This window comes from Poecile atricapillus, chromosome 8 (genome assembly GCF_030490865.1).
Source record: "Poecile atricapillus isolate bPoeAtr1 chromosome 8, bPoeAtr1.hap1, whole genome shotgun sequence".
NCBI classification, from domain to species: domain Eukaryota; kingdom Metazoa; phylum Chordata; class Aves; order Passeriformes; family Paridae; genus Poecile; species Poecile atricapillus.
Genome location: NC_081256.1, coordinates 6,236,698 through 6,256,846, shown reverse-complemented (window position 1 = coordinate 6,256,846; position 20,149 = coordinate 6,236,698). Strand labels below are relative to the sequence as shown.

Below are 20,149 nucleotides of genomic sequence, written 5' to 3'. Positions count from 1 at the left end.
TTTTTTCTGATCACCAGGAAACTGGCAGCCTCTCTGCTGCAAAGTAAAGAGCACAAAGAAAGATTTACTTAAAATACTTCTCAATGACAGGTAACAAACAGCAACAAATGTACCCTCAATTCCTCTGTTCACTCAAAATGACAAGTTACCTCTTTGGAACAGGAGCCAACACATCTTTGCATTGACCTCCTTCTCCTCTCACAAGAGTTTGAGAGGGAAATGGGAATTTCACTGGGAAATGAATGGCCTCCTGGTGCCCACCAGCTTCCCATCACATCTCAAGGCATGACTCACATGATCTGTGTCAAGAGCCACGACAAGGCAGTGCCATCCCCTCTCAATTACTGTGCTCCCAACAATACAACACCTGCATCCTGCCCAGCAGCACAACCAAAACAACGTGGGCTGTTCATTCCCTGGCATTTCACAGGGTGGGTGAATGCTGCCAAATCCCAACAGAGGAACACAAGTCAGGCCAGCAGCCTGGACTGGAGCAGCACTCTGGTTTATATTGTGAAGCTCAAGGAGATTAACATTAACTATCCCCATACACGACCATGACAGAATGTGATTTCTGTAAAATATCATCAGAGGCACAAGCAGCACAATGTTCTGCTAGAGCAGTAGAAACTGGACATGTGCTGGTTGCTCCATGACTTGGAGGCCAGGAGGAGCACTCCAAGCTGTGCAGCACCCACCTACACAGCCCTGCCTGGGACCCCTTCTCTGATGACAGAATTATAAACAGACCTGCCACCTGAACGTGGCTTCAGGGATGCAGTTGTGAATCAGGCAAACTCTTCCAAATCCACTTACTGATTGTTTTCAGATGTTGCAAGTTATCTTCAAGATAGTCTTGCTTCCCACCATAATATGAGGGACAAAAATTATGTGTCCTGCAAACCAACAGCAGGCTTGAGCAGCCAACCCACAGGGATTTTAATTCCAAATGCTTCCAAGACATTGCAGAAATGACATGCCAATAAATCAAATAAGGTATTTGCTTTTTAAACATATATATACGATAGATCCACTGAATCAAACTGATATACTCATATATATGTATATATTCCTATACATATATATATTTATATATATACTGAAGTCAGGTTTGGAGTGATGGTAGTACAGGGAGACCATAATCTATGTCTCTTCTGTTAATTAAACCTCAGAAAAGAGGTGGGTATAGGATCCTTAGGTATCCAAATGGGGACAGGTAAAACTAAAAATGTCTTCTTTGCAACAAATGCAATCAGACAGCCAAATAAACCGTAGCAGGTAAATAAGTGCATCACATAACTTGAATGCCAAAATGGTACACTGGGCAAAGAAAGCAACATGAGTGGCCCTTTGTATTTTTCTAAAGCAAACCCTATTACTTCCTCCACCTATGCAGTTTTTCTGAGCTGTCAGATAAGAGTGGGATGTAAAGATAAACAACTCACCTGCATCTGAAACTGGACAAGAACTAACTTGGCCCTCCAAATGCACATTAATTCCCCACACGCTCCCTTAGAGAGGCCAGTCACTAAATGAACAACCCTGTCATGTGGTATTCAGGCTACAAATTTAAAACAAAAAAAAATCCACACCAAAAAAACCAACCAACTGCACTTCTGCTGATGTAGTTTTAAAATAAAATTCTCACTCTAGTAAAAATCCTTCATTTTCAGTGACACAAGCAGCTCATCAGCCTTGATCCAAAACAAGTTATTCCTCAGTATCTCACGTGCTCAAGAGAAGAGAGACTGTGAAGTATCAAGTTGGAAGGAAGGATATGGAAATCCAAATCTATTTCAGGAGAAAATCAGCACTTCAAGGAACTGGTGTACAACAGATACTGGTGTAGAGCATCTGAGCAGAACCCTCCGAGCTGATCAGCTGCTGACTGTTTTGAGTATTCACAGAAATCCTTGACCTCACTCCAACTATGAGCTCCATAGCAGGAAAACAACCTGTGGGGGTGGTAAAGCAAACTGGAGTGACAAAAAGAGCTCAGGCTTCCCCCACCTCGAGGACTGGCTCTAGTACCAAAACCCTTCCAGCCCATCTTCCATCTAGTACCAAAAACCTTCCATCCCACAGCTACATCTGTGCTTTGGGAAATTTCCTCAGCTTTAACAAAAAATTTCAACTTCGATTTATTCAACAAGACATGGTAGAATTTGTGAGTGTCTATTTCAAAGATCATTGATAAAATAATGTGCTGAATTCAAACCTAGTTTGCACAAAGGCCCATTTCAAAGCATGGCAGCTTTGAATTAATCATTTAAATAAATGACAACAGCTACACTCACACTAAGCACGTCACGAAGTGCAGTTCCGATCCTTCAGTCATCATTGGAAAAGAAAAATCAATCATTTTGTCTAGGTTCAAATCTATATAGTTCTTTCTTCTGCAGTCAGCTGGAGAGCAGTTCCCCTCTCCTTTACCCCTATCATGCAAGGAAAGTTGTCAGGAAGTATTTGGAAATGGCTTCAGTGGTTTGGCATTATGGGCAATGACTGGAGCTGGGACTTAAAAAAAGGGAAGAAAAAATTAAAGTAAGAGTGCAAATCCCCCCAATGGTCTGTTTCTGCTCTCTCAACCTCCAAAGAGGTGAAGGAGCCCATTCAGATAGCAGCAGCCAGATAGAATCACTCCTGCACCATCACCCATGTGCCTGCCCTGCTGATTCATATCTTGTGCAGGGAATTGCAAAGACATGGGGAATTTTTTTCCAGTGCCTGCCAGGAATCTGTCACCCAGCATAGGGGATGTCACATTTGTATACAATCAGACAGCACAAGCAATGGTGAGTTTTTCAGCTTGGCTGAAAAACATTTACTAAAATAGTTAACCTGACTTTGAGCAGCCTCACAGAAGTATGCTAAAGGTAATACATGGAAGAAGAGCTCACTTTCATCTTTCCCAGTGAAGGAAATACCAGTAATAATCATGTATTCAAGCACATCAGCAGCTCCCCCACAATCACTAGTCACACTACATTTAATACAAGAACTAGAAAGCAATAGATTGAACCAGAGACGAGCTGAGAAGCTGCAAAGAACACTTAATACAGGCTCAGTCCCACCACAGGACACAACTGCAGCCCATTACACTCCCAAGAAAACACACAAAAAGACCTAAAAGCTTTTCTCCCCATAGTTCTGCTGCTTAACCCACAAAACACCTTCACAGGTGCCAGTGCTGATTTTCAGTCCTCATCCCCAGTACCTGACACTCTTCCCTCCTTTTGACAAAGGTTTCTTGCTCTGCACTAGGGGAGTGAAAATTAAATGCTCTCTCCATCCTCAGCAGCAGAAGAACAAATGTGCTCTTCTGCAGAGGCCCAGCAGGGTTTGGGTGTCCTAAATCCCTCACCACCAATGCTGGGAGACCTGGAACCATGTTCTTCACAACTGCAACTCCTCTCTCCCATCAAATCATTTAGCTTGGCAATGATCTCCCAGACCATTGAGCCCAGCAGTTAACTCAGCACCGTTACCCTTTCCACCTTTGCCCGGAGAGGCCGAGGCAAGGCACACACAGGGAGCTCCTTGTGAAGTTTAACCCCACCTCCTGTCCCTCCCAACCCCTGAAGGGACCTGCCCACCATGTTCACATGCACCAAGTTTCATTTTTATAAGCTACATCCTGTGCTATCTTTCCTCTTTTGGGGGTGGAAAGGGCCTGAAAACCCACAGTCATGGCCAGGTCACAGGAGAGTGACAGCCATTCCTGTCACTGCTGCTGTGAGAAAACACGCAGAGAAATGAAACCCTGCCAGCGAGTAAAAGCTGAAGTGAGGACTGGGCAGTGCTTTCAGAAAGCTGACAAACACACTCCTGCAGCAGTGTGTCTGAATGCTTTGACTTGCCCTTTTTTGTTGTTTGTGTCCCCGTTTCCCCCCCTCCAGCCCAGTTCCCCTTGTGTGAACATAAAGCTGGGCTGCTTCCTGAAGGATTTCCTAAGCACAGCTCTTGTCCTGGCCCTGGCTCCCTCGTGATAGGGATGGAGCCTGACACGCACTCCCATCCCAGCTGAGCTCTGCGCTGCTCTTCAGCTCCCCTGATTCTAGGAAAGGACAGACATCTTTCTTCTCAAACTTGCTTGCAGACAAGAAAAGGAAATAAAAAGAAAAAAGGAATAAAAGGATGAAAGGAAATAAAATATATGTCAGTTGTTCTGCAACAGGCTGTAGTGCACACTCAAATTTTCCCTGGAGCACTTGTATTTGAGCAGATTCTGTTTTAAATTTGGATTACAGTGCACACACATGAGCCTTACAAAGCCATAAGCAGGGCTAGGAAGATGGCACCATGTGCCAAACCAAACAGCTGGTGTAGAAAGTTCTCACATCACAGTGACCTGAATTTGTCTTATTAAGATATTCAAATTAATGTAATTGAGCTGTCTAGGCTGCACCTGTATTTCACTGCCTGGGATGTGACTACATTGGGCTACTGCTTGGAAAAAGAAACCAAAACAAAACACATTCAGATTAGCGCTGCTTGATAACATGTCCCTGAATTCCTGCTCCTGGCACACAATACTGTGCTTCACACTGCCACTGATCTCTGAGGAGCCAGAGCTGAATCAGTGAAATACATCAAATAAATCTGCCACAGGAGCCTCAGAGAGCTGCAAACTGAACTCAGCTCTTCACTGCAAGTAAATATTACTCAGCTCATTTACTATCAGCAGCACAACACAGTAGGTGCAGCACAACACATTTAAGTCCATTTGGCAGGGGCTGACCAAAAAAGAAGAGTAACAAATTTGAGACTAGTGAGGCATTAAAAAACAACCACTTTGCTTTTGGTGTGTCTCTAGAGCTGAGAGTTACTTTTGGGACAACAGCTGAAGTAGAAAAGAATTGAGCCATCCACACAGCTTGAAGGCAACAAAGCAAAACTGTTTGTGGCCTGAGAGAAGGAACTGAAGAAAAGAGAACAGGCCAAAAATGAAGGAAGGGCTGCTGGTGGGTGCAGAGGACACCAGGGTTGAGAGGAGTGAGTTACCACTGCAGCATCTCCAGGCAGCAGCTTCACCACTTCCCAGAGGGCTTTTTGGGGCCACTGGCAACACTTGTCACAACCAGCAGCAGAGGAAAAGAGTGAAGATGTCTGGGAAATAAATCTGCAAGGCAGAATTGTCACATGAAAAAGAGCACAGAGCCAGTAAGAACAATACAAGAGCTAGTGTGTGATGCTCCAAGGAAAAACTGGTGTGACAAAGCAGATTTAAGACAGTTATGTCCCACTCTTGCTTTATATTATAAAAATTCTTCCTGAAAATGCCTGGAGTCTCATTTCCATTGCCTCCAGTGGTTTTGGTATTTTGCTTAAACACAGCCTCCCCAAACCACCACCTCCTAATACCTGAAAATCACCATACTGGAAGAGATGAGACTTGATGCTTCGTTATTCTGGAAAAGAGACGTAGTTTTAAAATTGAGATTGAAGGGCTTTTTACTTCATCAGATATTTGATTTTCTGACATCAAACAGATTTTGGAGTCCAAAAGCAGAATGAAAAGTCTCCATGGGTATTCTTCTTTTCTCCCTGCCCCCTCCTTTTTTTTTTCTTTTTTTTTTTTTTTTCAAAGGCTCCTGTTGAGCAATAGATTTCCTGTGATTAGCTCACTTAGTGCCGATTATAGCTCACTTCCTCCCAGGGATTAGCAGAAAGCAGCTTTCTGACAAGTTTTTATTCAGATGGTGCTACCTAGCCACAGCTTCCTGCCCCATCACTAACAGCCTCTTAGTTCAGCAGCTCAACAGCTTGAAATTATTTCACTGCTTCAGAAAAATTCACAAAGCCAGCACATCTCAGATTGTCTTCTCCATGAAAAACAAAACAAGTCTTTTGGGATGTCTAGCTTTCCAACTTGAAGCATTTGGATCCACGAGATTTATTTAATCAGATCCAAAAAGGAGTTTTTTGGAACAGAATGACACTACCTTCAGAGACTGAAAATACTTATCATTTAAACTGAGAAAACCGTGCAAAAAAAAAAAAAAAAAATAAAACCAGCAGAGGCAGACAAAGAATTGCTTTCTTGCAGACTTGGCAAACGTAGTCCCAGACCTTCTGCCTGCCAAGAGAGGACTCGTGCAAAAGCACGGACAAGAGTAACTGTGATAGTGGCCAGGAAGAAGCAGCAGGATAATCTGTTCCACCTACGGTTATTGGAAACAACTGTGGATGCTCCAGCACAACACACAGCGCTGGGAGCCACCCCTCCTCTGGAAAAGCAGGTACCTTTGTGCTGGAACCTCCTCTTCCAGCTTTAGGGGGTCTCAGAAAAGAGGATTTGATCAATGGCAAACCACACATCCGTGAAAACCAAGTCATTGTTATTTAGCTTTTCTTTATGCAGAGTGCAGAGGAACCTACACTAACCTAAAATACTCTGAACAAGCTCAGATGCCCTAATTTACAACCACAAACAGGCAAGACACTCGCCCTTCAAATGAGGCAGTTGAGAGAACAGCTGAAAAAAAAAAACCAACCCAGAAATAAGAAATATCTGACCCAAACCAATTTGTCATTAAGATTTACAAAGGGACACAGTAACCAAACCAACAACTATGAAGTTTATAAACAGGTCAGGTCCCTCCTTGCCATCTTCCCTTTACTGCTACAGGTGGCAGAGGAAGCACATAATACTTCTACTCTTAACAAGGGTGTAGGAGAACCTCAGCCTGATTTGGCAAAATCCAACTGGATGACACATAGAATATACCCAGCTAAATTCTTTCCAATTTGTCTTTTTCCAATCCATTAATTTCCTTATGATTTTTTTTTTCACACAAATAGAAGGGAAACATAGCACAAATAACTGCTGTTTAATTGCCAAGTCATAAAGAGATTTAGGGAAAAAAAAAAGATAAAAATCATGGTTGGAGTGGAAGGAATAAAAAAAGCAGAGAGAAAATTATCTTTAGCACAGAAGAAGGAATAGCCAAAACTGTAATAGATGTGCTTACTATAAACTGAGTTACACAAGACAAATATCCTATTGAGGGGTATTTGAAAGGGTTCCTAAGGCTTCCTAAAGGAAAATATTCTTCAAACCCATTGCCGAAGTCCATTACAACCTGGAGTAATTATTGACTCCGTAAGACACTGAGCAGATGTGCAAAGTCTTGCACAGAAAATGAGCAATCGGGCTGCAAAAATGTAATTTTTTTGAAATCAAAAGGGATCTCAGTCTTTTGAGGAGGATCATGACTGAAAAAAAAAAATAAACAGGGAAAATCTGAGTAAGCCTAGACTACTGCCAAGATGTGCAAGAGTCCTGGTAAAAGCCCATTAGTGACAGCAAATTTAAGCAAATTAATGATATTTGGCTCACAGAATCCTGGGGCCACCTGTAAGCTGTGATTCATCTTCACTTTGTCCCTTGAACCCTGCAGAGCACTCAACACCCACCCAAGTCATCACTTCTGCTTCATGAAATAAATGTGCCTCTGCTGAACCGTGGTGGCATTTTACCACCAGCAAACCAGGAACCTCTTTGCTTTATCACCACTGAAAGACCTCAACCACCACAGGTGACAGTACCTGGTGGGCCTGAGAAGTGACTCCCCCACTGCCTTGATTTCCCATTTCCCCTAAATTTGGCAGGAAAACTCACTTTGGAAGGCAGCTGATGGCAGTGGCACACAGGATGAGCTGATGGACACAAATGCCCATTCCCACTTTTTTCTGAGGCAGCCCTTGCAGGAACAGAGAGGTCTAAGAAGCGTGGTAGAGGAGGAATGAAATCAAGAGGGATCCAAGAGATCCATTCCCACCCTCTGCTGCAGGGCTGGGGAGCTGCCGCCTACCCACCAAATTTGGGCCATGTTTTATATCCAGCCTGCAGCCAGAGTTTTCCTTCAAGGAACTATTGTGCAAAGATGTATAATGATAACACGTGCTCCAAGGTGTTTGAACCAGCCTGTTCAGTGCTGAACAAGGAAATTATCCTTCTTCTGCCTGTTGAAAATCCTGAGTCAACTAAAGGCAGACAAGGTAGCCAGCCGCGGGCGCAACACATGCAAATCCGTGAGTTGGGGTGTTTGTGCTTACTCATATTTCACCACCTAGCAGACACTTTTCAGCCTTTATTTTTATAGCTGAGGTTTTCTAAAGATCAAAGGAGAATAGGGAAAAGGGCAAGTATGGAAAGTTTACAAGAAAATTGAAAAATAAAAAATGAAAAAAAAAAAAGTCTGCATCTCATTGTTGAGGTTCTCTCTTAATTAAAGCTGACATTTACAGGCAGGGAGGGACCACACATTCCAGAGCAAAAGTTATTTGACTAAAGGCTGCCCTGCACCTGTACAGCTTGGTGCATTTCTGTGTTAATAACAGCATTCCCAGCTCTTTAACCTGGAGATTCACCTTGCAACAGAGCTCTACAACCCCCAGGCTGCTGGCAAAGTGCAGAAGGGTCACCAGTAACCCCAAGACAGAAAGGAAGTGCTTTTTAAACCTTTTTTTTTTAACCTTCAGAAATATTATTGGGCAATGGTGAGACAAGGCCATGGCTTCCCCATCCAGATTAGAGGTAACTGGAAAAACAGGAGGTAGCACGAAGTGTGTATGAGGGTGGCAAAACCAGAAAGAATCCAAGATTAAGGGATCTGGCATTCCCTCATCACACTGGTAGAGCTGTCAAATGTCAGCTAAGGGAAAAAGGAATAATAAGGGAGAAGACAAAGGGGAAAGATGAAATGTCTCCCCCCAGAAGAGCTCTGTTTTTCACAGGCACTCAGAATAGAGCTCTTTGTTTCTCTCTAGTGGCTGCCCAAGGCTTGCTCCAGCCACAGTAACCAGTGGATAACGGGAACTTCAGCTGGGCAGAGCAGTCCTGGGGCCAAACCCTTGATTCTTCCTCCAGGAGTGCCAGCCTGCCACAAAATGCCACAGGGGAGATCCCAGGGGACACCAGACAGTCACAGCCCCTGGGAAAGGTTCACCAGTTTGGTGAAATCCCTGCATGACACAAACTCAAGATGCTTCCTTTCTCATACCCACACCAGACACAAATCCAGAAGAGGGAGAGCAAAGGCTTCAAGAAATCAAATGCAGGAGCTGTAAATACCAAAAGCACTTGAGCATGGCAAAAACAAATCACACCCCAGAGATGGCTTTGGTGGACACAGCTCATTAGCCAAGCATATTCCAGCAGCACCACACAGAAACTAGAGATCATTTCTCCTGGGAGAGGTATATTCCATTTCTGTCACAACAGGAATGTGTGACACCGACTTCTTCAAACATGGAAACTTCTAGAGGAATAGGGTTCCCTGCAGCATCCCACTTCTGCACCAAGGAGTTCACTGCTGATAGCTGGAAAAGCTGTTTGTGGAAGGGACCATAAAGCCCACCTCATTCCACCCCCACCATGGGCAGGGACACCTTTCACTATCCCAGGTTGCTCCAAGCCCTGTCCAACCTGGCCTTGGACACTTCCAGGGATGGGGCAACCACAGCTTCTCTGGGAAGCTGTGCCAGGGCCTCATCACCCAAAGGGAAGAACTTCTTCCCAACATCCCATCTAAATCTCTCCTCTTTTATTCTAAAACCATTCCCTGCCATACTACTGCAATCTGCCTGTGTAAAACATCTCTCCCTCTTTTTTCTAATCCCCCTTTAGACAGTGGAAGGTCTTCCCTGGAGCCTTCTCTTCTCCAGGCTGGAGACCCCCAGCTCTCCCAGCCTGTGTCCAGAGCAGAGAAGCTCCAGCTCCCAGAGCATCTCCGCAGTCTCCTCTGGACTTTAACAGGTCCATGTTTCTTCTGCTGAGGACTCCAGAGCAGGATGCAACATTCCAGTGGGATCTTTTTAATTAAATGAGAATGCAACACATTCAGGAAGGGTCACCCCAATATTTCCCTGCAAAGAGCAGCTCAGGATGAAATCAGATCTTAGCAAAATCCTCGCAGAGCTCAGCAGTGGAACCTCACTCCCACTTCTGCCACAGAGTGTCTCAGGACTGCCACATCTTTGTTACGCTGATGAGGTTTGAAGTTTCACAGATTTTATACAATACAAGGACACAACCCCTGATTTTGTTTTTTTCCTAGCATATTGAGGTCTATTAAGAGAGGTGAAGTACCCAGATGAGGTACACAACCAATTCTGCAGCCAGAGCAGAGCACCTCAGGCAACCCCTTCCCCATTATTTCAAGACAAAATAAAAAGTACAAAAACTACAAAGCACAGCTGCCACAAATCCAAATTATCCTGAATACTCAGATACAATTCTGAACATTAAACCTGGATTTCTCAACAGAAAAACAAAATACTGTAATGCTTTCCTTTAAAAAGGGAGGAAATGAGCAAGGCAGAGGTGCTCTGGAAATCACTTGCTGCAGCTCACACTCCAGTACTGTGTCACTGTTGTGACTCTGCCAGAGTTTTCCTTGTGTGCTCTTACAGATTTTCTACCTTAAAAATACTTGCACACATACAAGCAACACATTCACTTACAGCTTAATGCAGCAAATTCCCTAAAATCTGGGGTAATGTTCTTGTATGCCTTTCAGGGAGCCAGAGCACTCATTTGCACACTGGAAGTAACAATTTCCACTTAAAATACTGGCTGCCAGAAGGAGTTTTTAAACTAACTTTATTATTTTTCTTTTTTGAGTAGTTCCTAGTAAAACTACCTCTCTCACTCTTCTTGCCCATAAAAAGGTTTTTATCTAAAGTGACAAAGAAAAAAAATCCAAACCAACTAGAACTGGTACACGGGCTACAAATTAAAATATATTAAACAGCCAAAAAAGCATTAAACTATATAATAATTCAAAATATATAAATAATTCTTATGCTGATGTGGAAATTGATTTTTGCAAAGCCTACAGGACAAGTACAGGAGACACTAAGTAGGGAAAAAATACGAAAAGCCCCAGTATTTGTGTTAATATGACCACCCAACACACTGATTACAATTTGCGAATCAAATGTATGCTAAAAATGCCCTGAACGTAGATATTTAAATAAATGTATGATGCTTTAAATGCCAATTGTGAGTAGTTAAATTAATTGAATTTTCAAAGTGATTTAATACATCCCACCAATATTAGTGCACTTTGAGGGAGTTACTATCCATGGCTGTTTATATAGGATACAGCACCACAGCCACAAAAATTGATTTTACAGCTCAAGAATTAAATACTTTTTAAAAAATAAAATTACAAAATGAAGAACAGTTACCAACTGAATAGACAGAAGGCCTGTGAAAACTACAGCCAGCAGGATAACCAGCACCCTGGGAATCTGAAGAGCTTCCAAAGGAAGCTGTCAAGTTAAAATAATATGGAAACAGTTGAGAAAACATAATATTGCACTTAGAAAGCTGCAAAAGACTAGAAGAAATCTACTTATATTGTTGTACAAATTCTGAGTTTAACACATAAGCATAGGTAACTGTGCCTGTTCATTAAACAATGAATGGCATTCTTATAGGCAGAATTAGAAAATTGCAGTGAAATATGACAGAGCAGAAGCTCCAGAAAATGAATTTTCATGAGGATCAGGCATTTACACACCAAAAGGATGCAGTTCTCAGACCTTATTATCTTGTCCCAATAATAGCTGTGCAATTATAAATGAGATGAAGATGTTTGTGAGGGTGAGACTGAACTCACATAAAACAGACCTCCAAGACCAATGTCTGACATCCACGAAACACAAACTCAATGACAACACGGAGGTCTCTGTCCACGATATCCTCACACACAGCCACCACCCCAGTTCCAATTTAAAGCTATTTATTTTAAGAGAAATAAGAGAGACAGCACTTATCTGAGGAGTCTTAATTCCACTGCAAGGGAGGCATGATATTAAGGAAAAACATCAGACATCGCTCATGCTGTGCCATCAGCACAAGAACTGAAGACAAATCACAGCACTCACTAAACCCTCATCACAGGAGAGGAGGCAGCACTAATAATCCATTCCTTCAGCCAGAAGAAGACAAACAGCAGCCCAAGCAAATCCTGGGCCACCCCAGCTCCAAAAACCCATTTAACAGAATCTGCCTACTAAACTGGTATCCATCACAATGACACTGCAGTCACCACGTCGGGCAACTCACATCACACAGCCCAACAATTTGATGCCTTCCAAATCTTCCTCTTTTGAATTCACAATACCAGTAGCTGCTGCTGGCAGGGGTAAACATAGAAACATGGGCATAAAACATTTTTGCTGCAATAAATGAGCATGGAAGGCTTACGCTTTTTGTGTTTATGAAAATCCAAAGGCATGTATTTATTAATTAAAAAAAAATAATTATTCTCTTCATAAATTTGTAACTATGGAAGAAGGCCATATCTTTAGAAGTGGTCAGCTTTCCAAGAGTTTGTCATCTAAAGAAAAATTTTCTCAGGTCCTTTCATTTGTTAAGAAAACAAATCTCAAAATTTGTTTTGTTAACAAAACAAAATTTGTTAAAAAAACAAATTTTGAGGAAGCAAAATCTCAGCAAGCCATTTCAATAGAGTAAAACAGAGATAAAGATCTCTATTAAACTTGGAAGCAAAGACAGAGCCCACAGAATATCAGTCTGAGCAACCTCTTGCAACCAGTCTGTCCCACTCTGCTCACTGGGAAATGGCCCATCATCCACTGTCAACAGCTGTGGCTGCAAGTGTCCAAGGCTGGACAGGGCTGGGAACAGCCTGGGATAGTGGGAGCTGTCCCTGCACGTGGAAAGGGTGGGACTGGATGGGCTTTAAGGTCCCTTCCAACCCAAACCCTCCTGGGATTCTACAACCAGGTAGGTGTGAGAGCAGAGGCAGCGAGTGAGAAACCAAAAGAAAGCACTGATGGCATTCTCATCTCATTTAGGAAATTAAAAACATGACCAAGAGAAATGGACAGTAAAAACTGCAGGTGCTGAGGATTCTTGACAAGTTATTTGACAAAACCTTTCAGGGTTGGGCAGCAAAATCTGCTTCAGAAGTGCAGGACACACGGTCACTCTTGTTAAGCAGAGCAGCGTGGAATGAAAGTCACATCTACTTCAAATCTTGACCAAGATCCTCGAAACAAAGGTTTCTCCAGTTCAGATGTGTATAAACTTAGAAAGCTGGCATCTTGCTCTGGTCCATAGGCTTTGGAAGTGCTAAGGCAGTGTCAAACTACCACAGGCAGTAAAATGCATCCACCATCAGCCTCCTAGCCAAGCACGAGCAGGCAAAAAGGTGCTGCCAAAGATCTTCAATCCCAGAGCAAGAAAGATCTCCAAGAAGCCCTGCCCAAAGTGTTACAAGATAAAATTCAGTGCCAACCATGACAAGTATCTCTTAGCAGCAATGAGGAAAAAGAAAAAATGTCATTTAAATCCTGACGGTGTTTCTAAAAATTTTGTTTTGCAGGAGTAATGTTCATCACTACCAAGAATTAAACCAAATTAAAACTAATTTCTTCTCGGTATTTTCACTTATCCTTTTCTTTCAGTTTATTCCCTAACCCTTCTTTCTGATTTTTTTTAAGGCACTAAAACTTTATTATATGAGATGCTCCAAGTTCTAGTCAGATTGATGTGGACGTATAGGCTCACCAGAAGTCTTAACTTCTTTTACAGCAAAACTCCATCCAGGTTCTACCAAAATTGAGTACATTTCCTTGTGCTGCAAATAGACTTTCCAGCATGCACACAAGCCAAGGAGAACGAGAATTATACTCTCAGAAGTAAAATATTTTACAATGGAATAATTACTAATGAACAAAGAAATAAAAGACATCACAACCACACATTAAAACACACAGCCCTGCTCGCGAAGAAACCACCCAAACCAGCTCTGGTGAACTATCCTGAATTTTTATTTTTCACTTCCAGCAGCTACCTGGGAAAATAATCTACATCTAAAAATCTCAACACCAATTCCCTCTAAATATATATATATATAAAATCCTTGTAAATAGGCCCCAAAGGGCTAAAAAGAAAAAGCAGCAGTCACAAAAACAATGAGTCCTCAGCCAACACATACTTTGGTTACAATGAAATAGCCTCATCCCAAAAATCAGAAGGAGGTACTTGCCTGAACTTCCTGGCTGCAGCAGTCAAGGCTCTCTTTACCACAAAGAATTACTTCCTATGCTTGGGCACTGGTATCAAAGAGCCTTAGCATGTTGGCATCAGATTAAAATTAACTGTTCTTGTTGCTTAACAGCTTTGAAAATCCCAGACTTCACTCTTCTCTTTGCTTTTTCCACTAAGGGGCAGAAGCAGAAAATATTTCACACTTGGTGATAATGCCCCAGCTCTGACAAATCAAATATTTCACATAATTTATTTTTATAGTAGTGACAGCTAGCATTTCACACATTGAAAATAAAAGGCTGTTTCAAAGCCTAAAATAATTTAACAACATTAGAGACCTATTTGCTACGCCACAGAAAACGATGGCGGTATTTTGTGAGCTCTTGTTCATTTTTGTGTTTGATCTCAAACAGCATTCCCAAAAGCTCAGCAAACACGTGAAAAAGGCAGGAGGAGCAGAAAGCCAGACACACTCCCAGATTGTTACAAACCATTAGTGTTCAGATCACTCAGCAACATTCCCAAGCCAAGTTTAACATCACAGATTCCTTTTCCAGCAGTCAATTCCCTGATGGATGCCACAGAGGAACTTTGGGATGACTGGAATAACTGGTTTGGGGCCGGGAGAGGGCAAAACCCAAAGTGTGGCTGGTACCACTTGCCCAGGTGGCCCCAGGTAAGAACTTCATGGTCATGTATTTTTGTCAGAATTAATGCTAGCAGGTGGATTTAATGTCTTGGTAAAATCTCAAGCACTCAGTTTATTTAATACAAGAATAAAATACCAAGTTTACCCTTTAAATAATGGTTTTTAATTTTAAAAGTTGCTCACTTTCAAACATTAATGTAACTTACTAAACAACTGGCTATTTTTCACCATAAAGCAGATAATCACAATCTGAAACCCCTGCCAATGAACTATTTCCACAAGAATCTGCCTAGCCAGGTCCTGCCTGGAGCCCAAATCCCCAGATCCCTTTTAACAGCCTTTTGCTGTAGACAGGAAAGATACTGTCATTCCTCCAGGTTCTCACTTTACTGGAGACCTTTTCAAAAGGAAATGGGTCAAATATTCAAAGGTGACTTTAAAAAGCATCTTCCAGAAGCAGCTTTATCTTGCTCTTGTCTAGGAAATACCTTTGCTAGCTAAAGCGGTTCTAAAATTACTATAAATGAAAAACTAATGCAATGAAGAGTAGAATATATCTGATACCTAATTTTACTCACTGAAGTAAGAGTAAAGTTAAAGAAGCTGTGGGAAAGCTGACAGCGGGTATGCACTGAGTCAAACGTCCAGCACCTAAACAGGAAGCAGAAAACTTTAGGGAGGGGGAAAAAAAAAGTAGAAGTTGAACTGGAAATTTTTTTCAATTTATTTCCATTCCTTGCTACACCTGCCAGCACTCTGATTAACATGATGTTAAATCCCTCTCTCAACACTGAACACCACTTAAATCACACTCACTGCTGCCCCAATATGATGGCTCCTTCCTACAGCTCCTTCTGGGTTAAATCAAATGACAGAATTAAAAATAATTAAACTTGTCCTATCAAAGTAACTCCTTTCAGGATATAAAACAATTTTTGTTAATTAGCTGAGAGAACAGTCCTGACCTAAGATTCAAATATCACTCAGCTCTGGGCTACACCAACACCAGTGCTGGGCTCAGATCTTTTGGGAAACAATAACCTGTCGATTATGCAAAGCCCCCAGTATTTCCATGAGTGTTAAAAATACTGTTTTTCCCTAGTAAAATGTATTCATTCAAACAATTTTAAGCACCAATACATCATTAGCAGCTGAAGTGAAGATTTTTTAAAGCATTTTCAAATTCTCAAACAGAAATTAGATATATCCATCTGAGTATTTCAAAATCCACTTGTTTTGCCTGAGGGGAAAGAGCTGCCTCACCAATTTTTAGAGCATTTCAATGTACTGTAACCTTTAGAGAGCATGAGGAATTCCTACTATGAATTCACAGTGTATCTAATCAAAATTTATCTCAACAGAAAAACCTGAAACTCAGTTTTAAGTCATCTTCTTAACACTTACATCCTTGCCTGCCAGGTGAGACATTTTCAAAGCCTGGTTAATCCCCACTTCCAGCTGAGAAAATAGAAAGAAGCTGAGAAAACATTAACAATGATCCACGTAACAAAACCAGCAAGTCAGGTAAAGAACTAGGACCAAAACCAGCATTTCCAGCTCTCAGTGACAGATGCTGCCCACTACATCAGTCAAAACACAAACACTGAAGTGTGTATTTTCCCTTCAAAGGAAACAACAGCTTTAGGTAAAAGAATACTCTGAGCTCCCACAAACCTTGAACAGTGAAGTAAGGCTTGAACTAAACGCTGAGCTCCATTTGCACTTCATACCTGGTGGGTCACTAGGAGATTTCTTCTCACCTGAAAACATCTACTACTTCTTTCCACCTGCATTTAAATGCAAATAGGAGCTTTCAAAAGTCTTAAATAAGCTCAAGACACTGGAAAGCACAGCAGGATAAGAATCCTGAGGACTTCAGGGAATGCTGCAGTGTTTCCTTGCTAAAATGAACCAGAGCCCTGCCCAAGGGTTTCTTCTCCTTTGGCCCAGGTGAGTGCTCTGGACTCCTCCACCTACTCCAGAGAGCTGGAAGGAGACACTGCCTCCTCCATGGTGCTTTCCTGGTCAAACTGCCCTTGCCAAGAGGCAGAACCAATGCAGCTCGGCATTGATTGGACTTTATCTTTCCTTGGAGCCAGCCTGGCAGCTCAGCCTGGCACCCAGCTCACTGTTTATCTCTGGGAAGGGCAAGTGGCAACCTCAGCAGTGGAAACGTTTAAGGCTCCTGCAAAGGTTCAGCCCCTGGCACTGCCAGGACAGCTACAAAAACCACTCTGAGAGGACACTGTGCCCGCCAAGCCCGGGGCCAGTTATGTTTCATTCAGATTTAGGAGGGAGGTGCCTGCACAGAAACTGAAAATGGAGCATGGTACAGCCTTGCTGAATCAACCCGAGCCCCAAGGAGTGCCTTTGCTTTGATCACTAGAAAAAGAAGGAAAAGCTCCACAGCCACTTTACTTCTGCCTTTTCCCAGCTGCCAGCAGCAGTCAGGATGAATGTAATCCATGGTGCCTGGCTGCTCATGTCCCCTCCTTCCCCTCGCTCTCCCCATCACCAGGCCTCTGCTTCCATCTCCCCATGGATGCCTTGGAGGCTCAGCTCCCTCCCAAAGCCAGTGTGGGAGCCGGGATTTGGAGCTCTGCTGGTGCTGTCCCTGGGCTGGGCCATCCGGAGCAGCCTCTGTGACTCGGGGTTGTTTGCAGAACAAGGAGCTGCTTCACAGACACATCAGTAACTGTGTGTTGTGAGGAACGAGAAAATACTGGCACAAACCTCAGAGCCCAGAAACCTCCTCATGCACAAAACAGATAAAAGGGGGGGAAACCCAAACAAAACCAACCCAAGACAGATGTGAGGGCTCTGAAGCAGAAGTATCTTATTAATAACACACAGACCTAGACTGGGGTCCCTACAGCTTTTCTTGTCACAAGAACAAAACCTGCAGCATCAAGCAGTACCCTTAATTCTGTAGTTATTATGAAACCAAAGGTGCTTGAATAATTTCCCCTTTTAAACACAATCAAAATGTTGACCAACAACAACCCAAGCACACTTGGGATTTTAAAAGGGTATTAATTTAAAATGTGCCCAAGATTGGAGCTGCCTTGTGTGGCTGAAGCATCCACCCACCTAGCCCAGCATCCCACCCAGAGAGGGAGCACGAGCAGGTGCCTCTGGGAATAAACACCCACAGTTGGCCAAAGGTCCAAGCTGTATCCCAGCACAAATTTCATCCCAGTAAATCAGCCTCTGGCAAGCAGCTGCCCAGCAGAGCACAAGCCTCAGATGCACTGAATAAGCTGCGTGGTGATAAAAAGTGCAAAATATACAGACAGAGCCAATATTCCACAGTTTACAGCCTGATATTTTTTGTTTCAACAACCACCTCTGTACAAAGATGAGGCAAATTCCGTATGCAACTTAGCACAGAAAATCCAAGTTGCTCTCTCTCAAATATTTCTGTTCTGGCCTCCAGAACTGCAATATCCAACCAGTGAATTTTAGAGTGAGGTTTTCCCTATCTCTAAAATATCCAGAGCATTTTGTTTAAAGTGCTCTTACTATGTCAAAGATTCTACTCAAAAACTCCTAAAACAACAACTTTGCCTTTTGTATTTCTACTTTCCTTCCATTTTATTTCAGTTTGTAATGGCCAGCCAGTTCCCTGGTAACATATGCTTTAACCCGTCTCCACAATATCCTTGCAAGTTTAATTATTTTTGTCTCTAAAATGAACAAACTGAAGCACAAAGCAGGTAATCCCTGTTTTTTTTAGGGAAATACCACCCCATATGATGAGGACAGTCCAACTGCAAAGCAAATCTCAGACTCTCTAGAGGAGGCACTGCTTTTAAAAAAAACCCACCAAAAAAAGGCAAAACCAGATAAAGACAGAAACTATAAAAACTTCACAACATGCCACGATTGAATTGCACCTAACACTGCTATTACTGCAGAACCTCCAAAGCAATGTTTATATTACATATCCAGACAGCACTGGCCGTAGGGCAGCTCGTGAACTGGTTTATTTTGGCTACAGCAAAGCACAGCCTTGCTCCTCGAAAGCAGCTGATGAACTCTCTGCTCCCAAATCAGCCTTTGGGCAGCTGCCACATGGACCAGCCTAGATCCACCACTCTCCTCGCACCCCGCTGCCATTAACCTAGTCAGAGTACATTTAAATCAGATACTAGCAAGAAATTGTTTCCTGTGATGGTGCTGAAGCCCTGGCACAGTTGCCCAGAGCAGCTGTGGCTGCCCCTGGATCCCTGGAAGTGCCCAAGGCCAGGTTGGACGGGACTTGGAGCAGCCTGGGGCAGTGGAAGGTGTCCCTGCCCATGGCAGAGGATGGAATGAGGCAGGCTTTAAGGTCCCTTCCAACACCAACCATCCTGCATTTCTGTGATTCTAACCCATCCTGCTTGGCTTGGACGGGATAAACACAAAAAGCAGCTACAGAAACAAGGCAGAAAGGCAGGGAGCTGTAAAACCAGGCGGCTGCGGGGCCTATGGAGCAGCGGCTTTCCACAGGGATGGAGAGCCGTGGGCCCGCGGACACCGGGGCCAGCGGGGCTCTGACAGCGCGGTGAGCCCGAACCGGGGCCATAAAAGCCGCGTTCTGGCCGCGGTTCCCGGGGTTTGCCCCGCTGCCCGGGGACCGCAGCGCCGGCCCGGGGCTCCCGGCACCGGGGGCCGAGGCGGGGCCCGCGGGGCCCGCAGGAAGCGGGGCCGAGCGGCGGGGCCGCGGCCGGGGCGGGCGGGGACAGCGGGGCCGGGCCGGAGGGAGCGGGGGGAGAGCGAGGGAAGGAGCGAGGGGCGATCCACGCCCCAGGCGCGCCCGCCGCGGGCCCGGCCCGACCGGGACCGTACAAAGGGCGGGGGCGCGGCTGGCAGGTGTGAGCGGACTCACCGGGTGGGGCGGCGCCGCCGCCTCGGCGGACGGACGGCGGGACGGACGGAGCGGGGCTGAGCGGGGCGGCGGAGGCGGGACCGGGACCCGGCGGGGCGGCGGCGGCGGTGGGGCCGGAGGGGAAGCGGAACCGCCGCGCGTGGCCACAGCCCGCAGGGGCGGGGCGGAGCACTGCCGCGGGGGCACCGCCCGCCGAGCGCCGGAAAATGCGTCACCGCGGGGCATGATGGGAGCTGTAGTCCGTTCCCTGCTGAGGGGAATGTCTTTTATACCTATAAACTATATCTAGTTTTTATGGTTATTTCTTTATATATTTTCTATATAAATATATTTATATGTATGTATAAAATTATATATTTTATATACCAATTATATATTTATATATATTTCATATATATTTTATATATAAAAAATATTCTATTTCTCAGAGTCAAAGAAAAATAAAGAGCCTGAAGCATTAAAAAAATTCTCTATATATTCTATATATATAAAAATTCTATATATTATATACATAAATAATGATTATATGATGATGTGTTTTATGATAAATATTACATATATATATTATGTGTGATATAATAATATGTATTCTATC

The 20,149-nt window shown here is 43.6% G+C and overlaps 1 protein-coding gene across 1 annotated transcript in view; it reads right to left on the bottom strand.

The window, feature by feature from the left end:
* PAK2 (p21 (RAC1) activated kinase 2) overlaps positions 1 to 19,728 on the bottom strand; it is a 42,103-nt gene extending 22,375 nt beyond the window's left edge. The window contains exon 1 of the mRNA XM_058844007.1: positions 19,555 to 19,728. The gene's annotated coding sequence lies outside the window, so the exon portion shown is untranslated. The remainder of the gene's footprint in view (positions 1 to 19,554) is intronic.
* Between the last annotated feature and the right edge of the window lie 421 nt (positions 19,729 to 20,149).